Raw genomic sequence first — 15,800 nt, forward strand, 5'->3', positions numbered from 1 at the left:
CTAATTATTTATATTCCAATCTATTTATTGTAATAAATATCAATTTATTTGTCAAATTATCGATTAATTCTAGTAAGTTTCATTGTGTGAAACATAAAATTAGCACATATAAATATAAAATATATAACTATATGTAATATAAGGAAATGTTTTTCATTGTTCTGTTGTGGTTAGGGTATCAAAGGCAACTCTGTTTTACAGTATTATTCCATTATCTCTACCCCAGAGTTTGGTAGAGTTAGACCTAAAGCTTTACCATTTGTAGATTTACAACCTAGAGGCAAGAGGAAACACTGTGATTAAAACATTACCAATTTAAGGCCTAATATCAAGGAGAAAATTATGGACTTCTCCTGGAGCTATGGAAATATTTGGTGATAGAAATTCAGTAGTGTAAGTTCCTGCCTGGTTGGATGGTCAGGACATTAGGTAATCATGCATAAGAACAATTTTTTTCCACCTTCTTGGCTTTAGCTACTTTTGAAATGGTAGGTATAATAAACAATTATATTATGATAAAATACTTTCTAGTCAGAACTGTTTATTTCTCTATGATCCCTTGTAACTTTCTCTATGATCCCTTGTAACTAAGATTAGTTTTTTTCCAGTAAGATAATCTTTGCTGTCAGGGTAAGATATTCTGTTTGGTCTGTTACTACATGGAAGAAGGGTAAAGGGTCAGTAGACATTTGTGCCAGTAAGACCTCATTTGGGAAATTTTAAGCTGCAAAAGTTTAGAAGTAGCACTTCAGCAAGGCTTACTTTGAATCCATTAGCTCCACAAAGCTAACTCAGTTGATAAATAAGTACTTGAAAAGCCATCTCTTTGAACCTAGCCATAAAGGCTTCAAAGTATGATCAAATTTAAAATGAAAAAGACTTAAAATAGTCATTGGCAAAAAAATGCAAGTTTGAGCAATCTACCAAACAATATGTTTTTCCACTATACACAGAATTTCAGAGAAATAAGATCAATAACATTGTTAGTAACAATAAGGTTTCCTTGCTACAAATAGGCAACCAAGGATATATGCCTGTATAAAGATTGCATCATTAACAACTTAAATTTACAGGATACTACATGCTTCAGCAGCACGTATACATAAATTACAACAATATACAGATTAACATGCCACTTGGACAAGGATGATATGAAAATATGCGAATTATTCCATATTTTTCATTCTTCAGTTGCTAGAAATGAAAAACAGTTATTAAAAAGTTGATTACAAAAATACAAGTGTAACAACATATGTGATTCATATAATTAAAAGTTAGTTTGACATCAGTGTATTAAATCTTCAATTTAGAAAGGTCTTTACATAGCATAACCTTTACAAAACTTTTGAAATTAGATAACATTTTAATTTTATCCCAAAGAAAAAAAATACTATAAGGACCTAGGAGAAAAAAGAATCTTAAACTGTTTTTATATGGAATGCAATCTGTAAGGACACATTCATTAATGAATTTATATAATATATAATAATGTAGTATTCAAAGCATTATATCTAGGAGAGAATGAAATAGATTACGGACATTTTACAAACAAAATACAGAATATGTTAAAATATACTTTCTTCAGACAAGCACCGGAAATGTCTTTAGGTTCTGTACTACTCATTTCAACAGATACATTAAAATTATTTCTGATTTTAAAAATCACAAGCTCTACAGAAATCATTATAGATGTATACAAGCAACTCTTGAATATATTTTGACATCAAAGTCAGGCAATTCATTTGGAAGAATACCATGGAATCCATGAATTTTTAAAGTAAGATATTGCTGTTGCTTTGTATTGTGAAAATATTTTGTACAGAGACAAAGGATGGACTGGCATTTTTGAAATTTAAGTAACTTAACCAAATCATTAAGACGTAGGAGAACAATTTGTACAGCCTTTCACAACTTCAAAGAGGTAGTCATACATACTTATCTTTTGGCAGTATCAAATGCAGTTTCTTCCAAGTTGTTCTTCAGACCTGGTTTAATATAATGGTTCGAAAGAAGGAGATCAAACGTATCTTTGCTATTTCTATTCCCAGCAGCAAGATGCAAGGGGGTCAAGAGGCCTTTCGTTTAGACATTGGTATCTGCATCATGATGAAGTAAGAAAGAAGCCACACTGGTATTATTCCACGTATAAGCACTGTGCAGGTGTGTCCAGCCATTCACAGTTATTGCATGAATATCTGCCTCGAGCCACCAACTCATGGACAATGTGTCAATGTCAACTGTAGGTTTCCTGATGAAGAGCGGTATACTCATCGTCATCCCTAGTGGCCTTTTTGGAAAGGTTTCACCACACTCTAGAAAGCCGATTAATTTCGGCAGCCCAAAGAAGAAATTTGCTTGGATCCTTCTCCATTTTTTTCTTGCAAATGATACCATTCCTCACTTTTTCATCTTCTTCCTTGTCTTCATCAGAATTGCCTAACCAGAGACTGAGTACCGGTCGGAATGAGGTGTCTATGTATTTCCCCAGTAGTTGACGTTGGTTGAACTGTTCAGAAAAATCCAGTGAATTTTCTGCATCTTTATTTTTCACCATGACTTATTTTCTCTTTTTCCATTTTTACTATTCTAAATTATTCTAACTGGAGAGTAGAGAATTGATAGAAAGCAGAGGAAAGATTTTCCTCCGTATTAAAAGGTACAGAATGAAAATGAGGACCAGTGGTGTCTCCATGTGCAGCTTATTCTAGGAATGAAAACATAGGAAATAATACTTTCTATGTAAATGATTTGGGAAATGGCAGAGCAGAAAGTGAAATGATGCAAGCAAAAATATAACAACAAAATAAATTAGGATAATTATGGAACAATCATATGAGAACCATGAATGAGAGAGAGGAAGAGAGAGACAGATGTTCAATGAACTAACTAGCCACAAAATCCATGCCTCTGATCAATTTATAGAGCAAACAATTTTATTTTTAAAAGAGATGGAAATAGAATTTATAGTGTGTCTCTTTATGATGTGCAATGTGATGGATTGATATACATTGTGCTGATCACTTTTCTGTTAATGTGAGGAACATACCTGCAAAGAACATTTCTGAGGAGGAAACTATTATATTGACTCATGGTTTAAGAGAACACAGTTTAAGATAAAATGTCTCCATTGTTTTTAATTATATTTTTATTATCTTAAATAATTGTACAAGAGAATTTCCATTCAACAAATCAGTTTTTAAGTACAATGGATCTTTACATAACTTCTCCACACCCTTCCAAATCTCACCCCACTTTAATTTTTTCTACTTTCATACTATCTGTATTGAATATTATGCCTTCACGCTCTTCCTCCATAACTCTTTTTATTCCTTTCCTTTGAATTCCCCTCACATCTTAAGTGATAGTTTCCTGGTATTCATTTTGTTGGATTAAAAATTCAATTTTATAAGAAAATACACCTTTGAAATTCTCCTCTGCAAATAGCATGCTTTGGTTAATATTGTTGTGAAAACTTGTATAAAGTTCTATCTTCCAAATATGAGACAGAACATGGGTCCTTTGTGTGTGTGTCTCTGACTTAGTTTACTTAACATATTTTTAGATCTAACCATTTCTTTGCAAATAATGTAACAGTCTTCATAATGGATTGGTGCAATCCAATTGTGTACATGTGCCACACTTTCTCTAACCATCCCTCTGCCAAAGGGAATCTGGGCTATTTCCATCAGTTTTCTACGGTGAATAGTGCAGCAGTGAACATGGTTGTGAAAGTGATTTTACTGTAACCTTTTGGAAGAATTCATCACTATCTTTCTGGGAACAACCCTCTAGCCAGTTTTCCAGAATAATCACATCCCTCTCTTCATCTCCATTAGAACGTTTTGCAAATCCTCAAAAACACACTACCCCCTACAGGTCACAATAAGCTAAAACCACACTGTGTCCATATTTTTCAATACTTTTTTTCATAATTGTACATATAATTTAGTGAGAACCTTCTATGTACTTTTCTAATGTGGGAATGAGGGACATGACAATAGAGTAAAAGTAAGAAATATGCAATTTAATAAGCTATTATCATACTTAAAATCATTTTCAGCTTTAACTCATAGCCTCACATACTATTATTTTAATCTTTATTTGATTACTTCATCTATCCTCTAACTTATAACAGGTGAGTTAAATACAATGGCAGAAACTGGTTTGATTTTGACACTCATGTGTGAGGATGCACAATATGGGCAAATAGATGGATTGGATTTAATAGCTATTATCCATTTTGTTAAAGTAGAGATGATTTTGCCAAACTGATTCTCACAATTCATATTACATTCAACAACAAGAAACCTGTGACAATTCTCTTTGTTTTGCTCCTTATTAACTTTTGTTTCCATTTTATTTTATTTTTATTTATTTATTTTTCGTCTGTCGTGGGGCTTGAACTTGGGACCTGGGCGCTCTCCCTCAGCTCTTCAGCTCATGGCTAGCACTCTACCAATTGGGCCACAGTGCCCCTTCCGGTTTTTGAGTGGTTTATTGGAGATAAGAATCTCTCCAACTTTCCTTTCCTGTCTGCTTTGACTTGCGATTCTCAGATCTCTGCCTCCTGAGTAGCTAGGATTGCATGAGCCACCGGCGCCCGGCTACCATTTTATTTAATAATGAAGGATGATTTCACAACTCTATTGTAGATACAAAAATATGCTAAAATATTTCTATCCATATGCATTGATATATACACACATATATTACACAGGTTATAAGGATAATTTATAACTTCTGTAACTGCACAATTTACTAAATTATTAAAATCATTGATGACTCATGGCTGGAATTCTGGTTACTCGGAGGGTGAGATCTGACGATTGTGGTTTGAAGCCATCCTGGGCAGGAAAGTCCATGAGCCTCTTATCTCCAAACAACCAACAGAAAATCAGAATTGGAACTGTGGCTGAAAGTGGTAGAGTGGTAGCCTTGAGAGAAAAAGCTCAGGAACATCATCTAGGGTCTTAGTTCAAGAAGTACAATCTACCCCCAAAAATCTATTTAATTTACCCCTGTGTAAGTAGAGTATTTCCATCACCCAAGTGCAAATCCATACTCATTAGCAAGGTAACTGTTTTGTCTGAAGTACCACAAAACATTATCACTTAAGTAGAAAGTATTGCAATGTGGGTTCATTCTATCTCTCTCATGGATTTTTCTCCACTCAAATACTCAAATCTTACCATTATTCCAATTATTTAAAATCATAGTTTTTTTCTTTAATACCCATAATATTAGAGTTTGAATTGAGTGTCTTGTGCCCCCGAAATGGTTGTTCTTACCATTTTGTCATGTCCTCAGACTTAAATTATCCTGATTATTTTTCAGATAGAATCTGGCTTCCTACTTGTATCTGATTTGGGGCTCAGTACACTTTATGTTATTCTTCCTGGAATTTAAAATAACAGGTGCGTGGCATTGTGTACAGATCTTTCTGTCCAGTCTGGGCTTTAAGCACTATCCTTACAACAGTTCACTCCCATGGATTAAGGATATTCATAAGCTTGTCATTGTTGATTTTTTTTATATTTGCATTTCCTGCAGGTTCTTGAGTACTGAATTAATTTGTGTTTTCTTGGGTTGTTTTGTTTCATTTGAATATATGGATTATTGTTCTTCACTTTTCCTTTTGTTTCTTTCACTCATGTTCTTACCTGAAGCTCTGAGAAACTAATTTTTCTTTCTCAAGATAGTCAAGATGAATATTATTTATTCCAAAAAAAATTCAGTAATATTTAAACACCTCATACCTATGAATAGTATACAAATGCTAAGTTCTGAGAAGGGTCTTTTTATTTGCCCAGCAGTCTTTGGCATACACAGACATATCATGAATTTTATGAAGTTAGTAAAACTACAGATGTTCGCCAGGCGGAGAAAAACCTATTATTAATTGTTTGACAGGGTTATGTTGCTTCATGCAGGATTACACAAAATCATGTTCCTAGGAGGAACCTAAAAATCATCTAATACAACAGACTTGAGAGAGAAGAACTGACTTCCTGAATAATTTACTTTTGGGTCAAATAAAAGCAGGCTTCCAAAAAGAGAGTAGACTTTAAAGAAACATGAGTTGTATGTAAATAGGTGGTTAGCTGATTTTGTTAATTTGTGAACTAATACAGGGAAATAAAGTACAGCAAGGTTAAAATGAAAGAACTTCACATTGAAATACTCATTTGTGTGTGTTTGTGTGCATGTGTGTGGACGCTCGTGCGAGTCCCCGCACACACATGTGCATGTGCTCATGCATACATTCATTATTCTTGAGGCTTCATACTGCGCAAGCATTATTCCTCAGCTTCTCTGTCTAAAGGTAATGGTCTACCACTTGAGCCACTGTTCCACTTCTGGTTTTTTGGAGATAATCGCATGTATTTTCATGATTTGACTGGCTTTGAACAGTGGCCTTCAGATCTCAGCCTCTCGAGTAGCTACCTAAGCTGATTCAGCCTCTGAGTAGCTAGTTAAAATTCTGTCTGTCCTCTATGCTTCACTGCTTTTTAATTTTTTTCCTGAGGTAATCACAAGTCATATATATGTCTAGTTACTTTAGAAAATACTCTTACTGCTTGGCACCATGGGCTCCCACCTCTACTCGTAACTACTGAGGAGGCTTGAGAATAGAACCAGGCCGAAAGTTTAGTGGACCTCCTTCTCAATCTATAGCTGGGTGCATTGGATCATTTCCACCACACTGCACTATCTACAGTCTAAGATTGGAAGGACTGCGGAATCCAGGCCAGGCAAGGTAGGAAGCTAGACAAGTTGGTCTGCAACTCTGATTCCATTGATGATGGGAAGGCTAAAATGACAGATCAGATGCATGTTCTTGTGGAAAGGGAACCCCTATCCTAAAATTAACCACTGATATGACGCCTGCCTAGCATGAGCAATAACTCAAGTCGAAATCCCCACAGTTTCCCACAACCAAAATAAGTATATACATTAACATACAAAAACTTAGTAGAAATCTGTTCTTTGCTCTAATATCAGCTTTATCTGATTATCATATGATGTGACAGAATAGGTTCTTTATTAAATTTAAGATATATTTTAAGTTTTGAGTATTAAGCTTAAGATATATTTAAGACCTAGAAAATTCTTTCTCACATATTAAGTGCAAATATATGGCAAATTGTCTCATTTCTTACATATTTGACTATCCCTATAAATTCAGCTTATGATTATTATGAATAGTAACATATTCTGATTAATTACTTTACTTTGGTAACAGTTTTTACACTTTTTGCTTCTCTACTGAAGTTTAATTATTAAAGTAGCATCATCAAAATATAATTCCTTGGGTACTTAGGGCAATTTTTTTACAAAGGTTTTAACCAATGGCTTATAAGAATTCTTATTGGTATATTGTTTGGTTTATTTTTAATTTCAATTTAATTTTATTGTAAAGGTAATGTACAAAGGTGTTACAGTTACATAAATAAGGCATTTCTTTTATTTATTTATTTATTTATTTTAATTTTATTTTATTTTATTTGAGAGCATACTGTACAGAGGGGTTACAATTACATGGGCAGATAATGCTACATTTCTTACCAAGCAATGCAGCCTCCTTTGTTTACCCTTCACCTCCCTACCCAGCTTATGGAAGGAACGTTGTTATCTCTTCCATCCATTTTTTTTGTATGCTCAAAAAAGAACTACTGATGCTTTTGCTGTTGCTATTGATCAATGAGTGCTTTTGCTTTCTTTGTTCATGCATTTTTATAAGAAAATTTGTATGCAGAGGGTTTACAGTTACTTTAGTCATCTAAAAAGTACATTTCATTTTATTTTCTAAATTTCAAATTTTGAACTAAATATTTTCTTCTGTTTCTTCAGGATAATTCTTTTTTCAGAGTTGTAGGACTAGTTAATATAATTTTGCATGATTTTTACACATGTAAATTATTCAGACACATATATTTTGTTTTTAAAATATTTATAAAGTGAATATTTAAAATTATTTTTTGAATTTTTATACGGTTGGTAAATTTAAAAAATTTATTTCTTATAGATGTAAACATATTTGTCCAGGTAGCAAATACTGTATTTTTAAGAAGCACATACTTTATTAAGAAAAGTTTCATTACCTGGTGATTTTTGGAAATATTTTTACTTAACTTAAAAAAAAATGTTTGAGCTGGGCATGGTGATTTGTGGCTGCTATTTTCTAGCTATGGTGAGAAATGTAATAGGGTTTGTAATTCGGGAGAGACTGAGCAACTATAATATCTTATTAATAAAATATTCAGAGAGAAATGATTAGAGATATAACCACCCCTAGCGAGATATAGAGCACTTGGTTATAATATTCTAAATCTTGATTTAAAACACCACTAGCATCAATTTTTTGTCAAAATGAAAGGATACATGTGTCAAAATGTTTATTATTTTAAAACTATTTGGAAAGGTTCTCATGTCTTCTATTGCTTAATTTTCAATTTACTAATCTATAAGAATCTATTGTGATTATTTTATTTCTACTAAACTTTTAAATAGGACGAGAAATATTATTATTTCATATATTAACCTACATTTTTCTATTTGTGATAATTTCCTCTGTTTAATATGATAATATCAATATTCCAAATGTGTGTATGTGGTGTGTGTGTGGTGTGTGTGGTGTGTGTGTTCTTGTGGTTTTTGTGTGTGTGCTTTGTAATGCTTAAGAGATCACACCATTGCTTCACATATGCTAGGCCAATGTTTAACCACTGAGCTATACTGTGTAGTTATAATCCAAATAGTGTTTTAAATTTTGACTTTTAAATTTTCATTCCTAGTATGTTTTTTTCAAAATTATATATGACAAAATGTGATCCATCTTCTATCCATGCTAGCAATTTTTATTGTTATTTAGAATATTTCCACTGCTTTTCCACTTCCAAACTCTTGTGTTTTTAATTGATAAAGGTTTTACTGCTTCTTTTCTCTCTTCATTCTTTTTCCCTTTAGAGTTGACCTATTCTTTCTCTTCCCCAGATGTCAGGCCACATTGAGGCTCCTGCTACCCACAGCCTTCCTCCTAGCACAGTCACCAACAGGGCAGTGCCCCCAGGATCCAACACAGACTTCTGACTTGGGTAAATAAAGAGGCTGTGCTTGAGTCGCCCACATTCAGCAGTCAGCAGTCCGGGCACATGAGCATCTACTAAGGCCACCCCAGTAGCTATGGCGACTCTGACCTCAAGAAAGAGGCAGGCACACCCATGCAGGCTGACTTTGTAGACAGCTCCTCTTCCAGGTGCAGCATGGTGACCTTTGAAGCAGAACATGACTGTGCGAACACTAGTAGATCACAGCACACAATAAAACAACTTGGCAAGCAATGGTCCTGTGCTCAGAGAGCTGGAAACAGAGGCAGGAAATCAGAAAGAGAGAGAGAAAAAGAGAAAGAGACAGAGAGAGAGAGAGAGAGAGAGAGAGAGAGAGAAAACTCAAAGCTAGCTCTTATTTGTACCGGTTTTGATATCCTTGCTGAGAAATGCATATTTTCACCAAGAAATAAAAAGGAAAACTCCTAACTCTAACTCTGATGGAGTAGCTGAGATCAATCTAGACTTCCTACCATAAACAATCACAAAAGTGGAAGTTATGTGAAAAATATATGTATATAAATGTATATATAATATAATATGTAGGCATATATATGTATATTCAAATATACAATGTGAATATGTATTGTATGTACAATGTATAATGTATATATGTATAACATACAGGGATAAAAAAAAAAGAAATACATAGTATTTGAAGGAATAATGACCAAATCCTTCCCAAATTTGATTGAAAGCATGAACCCTTCTATCCAGGAATCTAGCAGCTTAAAGAAGACAATTAACATAATTACACAGGTCCACACTAAGACACATTCTAATTAAACAAAGACAGGAAACCTCCCAAAGCACAGAGACACAACTCATCACACAAGGGATCTTCAATCATATTATGACAAATTTCTAATCAAACACTAGATTAAATATTAGACAGCAAGGGCAACCCATTTAAGGTGTTAAAAGGACATATCTAATACCAACCTTTCTAACAAATATATATATATATACTTCCCCCAAATGTGAGAGAGATGAGCTAAGTACCTAATGATGGCTCAGGCATATAACCTTAACTACTCAGGAAGGTGAATTGTGAGGATTGTGGCTCAAAGACAGCCTGGGCCTTGTAACCTCAGAAGCAAATTGTAGAAGAGCTGTCCTTGAGTAGGACGGAGGTCATCTTGCCATGTCATTGCTGGAACAAATATAGGATAAGGTGGCCATCAAGCATGGAGGCTATTGGCCAGTGTCTCCACAGAAGCAATGTATGAGATTCAGGAGTCCTCTACAAGATCGGAGGACTTTGACCACTGTCCTAGTAGTTTCAGGAATGGCATAACAATGACCAGAGCAACCTCAAGCCCACATGGAGTCCTTAGCAACAGTCTTTGAAGCTTATGGGCTAGAGTATCAATGCTGGCAAGCTATGATTGGTCCACATTTTCTCTGACTTCACTGGCCCAGACTCTGATTGGTCCATTTCTTCTATGATGTCACTGTGATGGGCTGCGATATCTCCCTTTTGAGAGGTCATGCAGTGTATATAGGAAGCCACTGTGCTCCAACCTATGTGAGTTAACACCTCTAGGAGCTCTTGATTAGTGACATGCTGGACTGACTCAAAGCAAAATTCATGATTTTTCTGATATGGTGGGGGGGTGTGAGTTGTCGTTTGGTTTTGGTATTTCTTTTTATTTTTTCTGTGTTTCCATTATTTTATTTAGTTAATTTTAGGTAGACTTGTTACCTGCCATCATAGCAGAAGGATGGAAGAATACAAAGAATCATCCTCAATATCCTTGAATGAAGAGATCATCAGTCAATACCAGATGAAAGAGCTCATTGACCATGGTACCAATGGACAAGTGAAGCTGGCTATCCCCACCTCACACACATGGAAGTGGCAGTTAAAATACTCCTGAAGGGATGAAAGGTTAAAGTTTGAGGCAGTGACCACTTGTTGCTTGTTTCTGTCTAGCAAAGCAACACGTGGTGGTAATCCGAACACCTGGTTGATTGTGTGCCTTTATAAGACCTGCAAATACTTAGCTCAGGGCTCTCTTCCTAGGCTCCGCTGTACCGAAGTGTAGGACGAGGCCCAAGATGCAGCCCGTTTAAATAAAACAGCTGTAGAGTCTGACATTCAGTGGTCTTTTTGCAGGGGGAGGGGAGTTCCTGCAACCATGGCATAACATATTAGTGGGGGCTGGTTCGGGATACCCCCCAAAGCCCCCGGAGACCTCAGACTCCAAAGGTAAAACAGCACTGTCTTGGTTAATTTGCCTTGTCCTCTTGTTTGTCTGTTTTACTTTCATTTTCCCTTGTGAGGATGGCCCCTCCAATTCGTAAAGGGTTGTCAAAGTGGACCCGCTTGCACGACAACACTGGAGGAACTGGGAGATGTCCCAGATCCTCTTGTGGGGAGGGGATAACCCTGCTGTGTGGAGCAGGGGTCCTTGGAACCCCACCATTTGGAGTGGGGGGGGTCCTTGGAACCCCGCCGTCTGGGGCGGGGGTCCTTGGAACCCTGCTGTGTGGGGCCGGGAGGGGGGGGGGGTCCTTGGAACTCCGCCGTGTGAATTGTGGGGCGAGAGTTGGTTTGGTGTTGGGCCGGAACTGACCAAGAGAGCCTTCTAACCGAAGCCCAACTCGCCCACTGTGGGTCTGTTCCTTCTGCTGTGGGGCATGGGTATGGAACGCCGCCATGACAGGAGTCAGTGGACCAATTTGGGAGATCTCCACTTTGTAAGCTTTTTTTTGTAACTGTCAGGCCTGCATGTGTTTTGTTTGTACTGTTTATTGTTTTATGGACTGTATGACTGACAGGACTGGAAACCACAGGCAACACTCCATCTAGCCCCCTAGACTTACAAAAAGAAACTAAGAAAGAGGAAAAGAAAGTGTACCCCTGGTTTTTCAGGGAGATAACTTGGAAGAAGAAATGTTTCCTCCCCCATACTCCCCTTCCCAGGTTCCTTTTGCAGAACCTGAGAATGATGAAGAGGAGGAGGGAGCTATAGAACACTTGGCACCTGCCCTTCAAGTTTCTGAGGGGCCAGTAACTCAATGCCGCAGTGGGATCAACCCCCCATCTAATGCAGCTGTTTTTTTCCCTACGTGCCATAGGTACTATGGATGTGGATGGTCAACAGCAACACAATAGTGTCCATTTTCTACCAATGCTCTATACAATTGGTGCATCCAAAATGCCCCCTTTTCTGAGAAACCCTAGGATTTAATTCGTTTTCTTGAAACTATTCTCTTTACTCATCAGCCCACTTGGGATGATTGCAGTCAGCTTTTACAAGTTCTTTTTACCACTGAATTGAGAGACCATATCCTGAAGCGGCCCAGAAACATATCTGTGGCCCCACGGGAGTGCCCATCACGGATCCTGTCCTGATCGCTGCCTATTTTCCTGAGATCCAACCAACATGGGACTACAAGACAGTTGAAGGTAGGGAGCATCTCCTCATCTACCGCCAGGCTCTGTTGGCAGGTCTCAAGGTGGCGGCTTGCCAACCTACTAATATGGCCAAGGTTTATGATATAAGACAGGGAGTAAGTGAAAGTCCAGCAGCATATCTTGAGCGGCTCTTGGAAGCTTTTAGTCAATATACTCAATATGATCTTGAGACACAGGAGTCGGCTCAGATGATTATGTTTGCCTATGTAAATCAAGCTGCACCAGACATAAAGTTGCAGGCTCTAGACAGTCTATAATTAGGGATCTAGAAGCCGCGGCAGGAAAGGTTTACAATAAGAGAGACAGAGGAGCAAAGACAGGAAAGGAAGAACAGAAACGTAAAATGGAGCATGAAAAGAGAAACCGGGCCAAGGAAAAGAGGCCAGATTTGTTGGACACACCACTACTGCATGCTGAGCATACCTGGTTCACAGATAGCAGCAGTTTCATTCGAGATGGAAAAAGGTATACGGGCCCAGCAGTCACCATGGACACTGTGATAGCGTGGGTAGAAGCACTCCACCAGGGACCATCTGCACAAAGAGCAGACATAGTGGCACTAACAAAAGCCCTACAAATGGGAAAAGGGAAGAGACTAAACATTTACACAGACAGTCGGTATGCTTTTGCCACCGTGCATGTCCATGGAGCCATTTACCAAGAGAGGGGGATGCTGACAGCTGAGGGAAAGACTATTAAAAACAAGAAAATTTAAGCCTCATCTGTGCCCAATGGGAAACAGCAAATATTGCCATTATGCACTGCCCAGGCTATCAAAAGGGAACTGATTCAATAACCAAAGGAAATAACTTGGCTGATCAGGCAGCTAAGGAGGCGGCCCTCCAGCCCAGAGCATAAGTACTGACTCTAGTAGACCCAGGGCCACGAGCTTTGCCTCCTGAGCCTCAGTACTCCCAAGAAGACTTGGAGTGGATAAAGAAAATTCCCATGGCCTATAAACCCCCTGGCAGAGAAGGAAAAAAAGACTAGTGGAAAACTGGTGAGGGAAAACTTACCTTGCCACAAAGATTGGGCAAGGGGATTCTTAAGAGAATCCATCGGGTCTCTCACATGGGAACCTGAAGAATGCAGGACTTGCTCTGACACTCAGAAGTAAAAATTAGGCAAGGGAATCAACTCTTGAGGACATTGTGAAAAATTGTAAAGCCTGTCAGCTCACCAATGCCCCCAATCAGCCGGTTACTAAAGGAGCTTGCCTCCATGGAGATAGGCCAGGTGTGTATTGGGAAATAGACTTCACAGAAATTAAAACTGGAAAATTTGGATATAAAAATTTGCTAGTTTTTGTAGAAACCTTTTCAGTATGGGTTGAAGCCTACCCATCAAAGCATGAGACCACAAATGTCGTGGCTAAGAAGATCCTGGAAGGAATTCTACCCAGGTATGGCTTCCCATCCCCCAATAGGTCAGACAATGGACTGGCCTTTGTCTCAAAAGTAAGTCAGCGAATAGCTCCGACATTGGGGATGGATTGGAAATTGCACTGTGCTTATAGACCCCAGAGTTCAGGGCAGGTATGAATCAGACTCTATAAGAGACCTTAACTAAATTGGCCTTGGAGACTGGTGTAGACGGGGTATCGCTCCTTCCTTTTGCTTTGTTTAGAATAAGAAATTCATCCTATCGGCTTGTCTTTAATTGCTTGCTGATTTGGATGATACTGAATTTCTGTGTAAGCTTGACTATTTAAAGCTGGTGCATAAGAGTATGTGGCCCCAGCTTAGAGAATTATATGATTCTGCTTCTATTCCTATCCCACATTTGTTTAAACCAAGGGACTGGGTGTTTGTTCGAAGGCACAACTTGCGATCTCCGGAAACACGATTGAAGGGACCTTACATGGTGCTACTGGCTACACCCACTGCCCTTAAAGTGGACGGCGTTGCTGCTTAGATCCACTGCTCCCATGCCAGACCAGCTGACCCCTTTGCCCTGGATGACCATCAGGAAACATGGGAAGTCTCCAAGCATCCGACCCAACCACTCCGCATACGCAAGAAAAGATAAGTGGACTGATTGTTATTGGTATACTCGTTCAAGATCAAGAGCTGTTGAAATTTAGTTTTGGGCCAGAGCCACAAGATTGTGGCTCAGGACCATAAATCAAGTGCGGGGGGGGGGGGGGATGGAAAGGCTAAAGTTTGAGACAGTGACCACTTGTTGCTTGTGTCTGTCTAGCAAAGCAACATGTGGTGGTAATACAAACACTTGGTTGATTGTGTGCCTTTATAAGACCTGCAAATCCTTAGCTCGGGGCTCTCCTCCTAGGCTCCGCTGTGTCAGAGTGTAGGATGAGGCCCAAGCTGCAGCCCATTTAAATAAAACAGCTGTAGAGTCTGACTCTCAGTGGTCTTCTTGCGGGGCGGGGGGGAGGTCCTGCAACCATGGCATAACAGCAAGAGTCCTCCAGTCATCAATTAAAGAATGAAGTGGACATTTTTAAGAAGGTATGGCACAAACACACCATCAGGTTGTACCAGGTGATGGAGAAGGAAGAGTATATGTATCTCATCAATGGAACTGGCCAGTAGGGGATACCTTCTGGGGTGGATCTCAAAATCCTGCCGCCTATATGAGGATGAAACCAAGAGGCTCTTCACACCAATTGTAAGTGCTGTTCACTACCCATACCAGAACAGAATCACACACAGATACCTTAATTCCAACAATATCCTGTTGGATACCAAAGGCAATATCAAAGTCAGTGGTTTTATCTGAACATCTGGTTCACCCTGGGGCAGTTGCTATCAAATATATGTGCTGCTGTGCTATTCCACCCCCCTAAATTTTCCTGGAAGAAAGAAATGATGGCCGGGTGCCAGTGTCTCACTCCTGTGATCCTAGCTATTCAAGTGGCTGAGGTCTGAGGATCATGGTTCAAAGCCAGCCCAGGCTGGCTCTATCCTCTGACCTTACTCATACTGATACCAAAGACTAATTTGGGGTGGAGATGGCAGTGGATAGAGATGGCTAGCAAATAGTTACAACTCTTCTCAGAATAAGCTGCTGAATGTGGACCCAGGAACAGAGCAGTTCCAGACAAAGGGGAGGAGAACCCTAAGAGATATCAAAGATAAATTCACTTGAAATCCAGAAGGCCCTGTTATTGAGATGGGAGAGATTTGTAGGTGGTATATTAAAAAAAAGAGTTGTAAGTGGGATCCACGAATTGAGATCAAAACACTGTTTGCCTAGCAAAACCCTCAGTCCAGCCAAGAATACAAGTGCATCAACTGCCATAGAGTTCC

General features: G+C 38.3%; 1 pseudogene; it reads left to right on the forward strand.

Moving 5' to 3' along the window:
- Positions 1-1,081: 1,081 nt before the first annotated feature.
- Positions 1,082-1,181, forward strand: LOC122123470 (annotated as a pseudogene).
- Positions 1,182-15,800: the final 14,619 nt, after the last annotated feature.

Source organism: Dipodomys spectabilis, unplaced genomic scaffold (genome assembly GCF_019054845.1).
Source record: "Dipodomys spectabilis isolate Male_0828 unplaced genomic scaffold, ASM1905484v1 ptg000228l, whole genome shotgun sequence".
Classification (NCBI taxonomy): Eukaryota; Metazoa; Chordata; class Mammalia; order Rodentia; family Heteromyidae; genus Dipodomys; species Dipodomys spectabilis.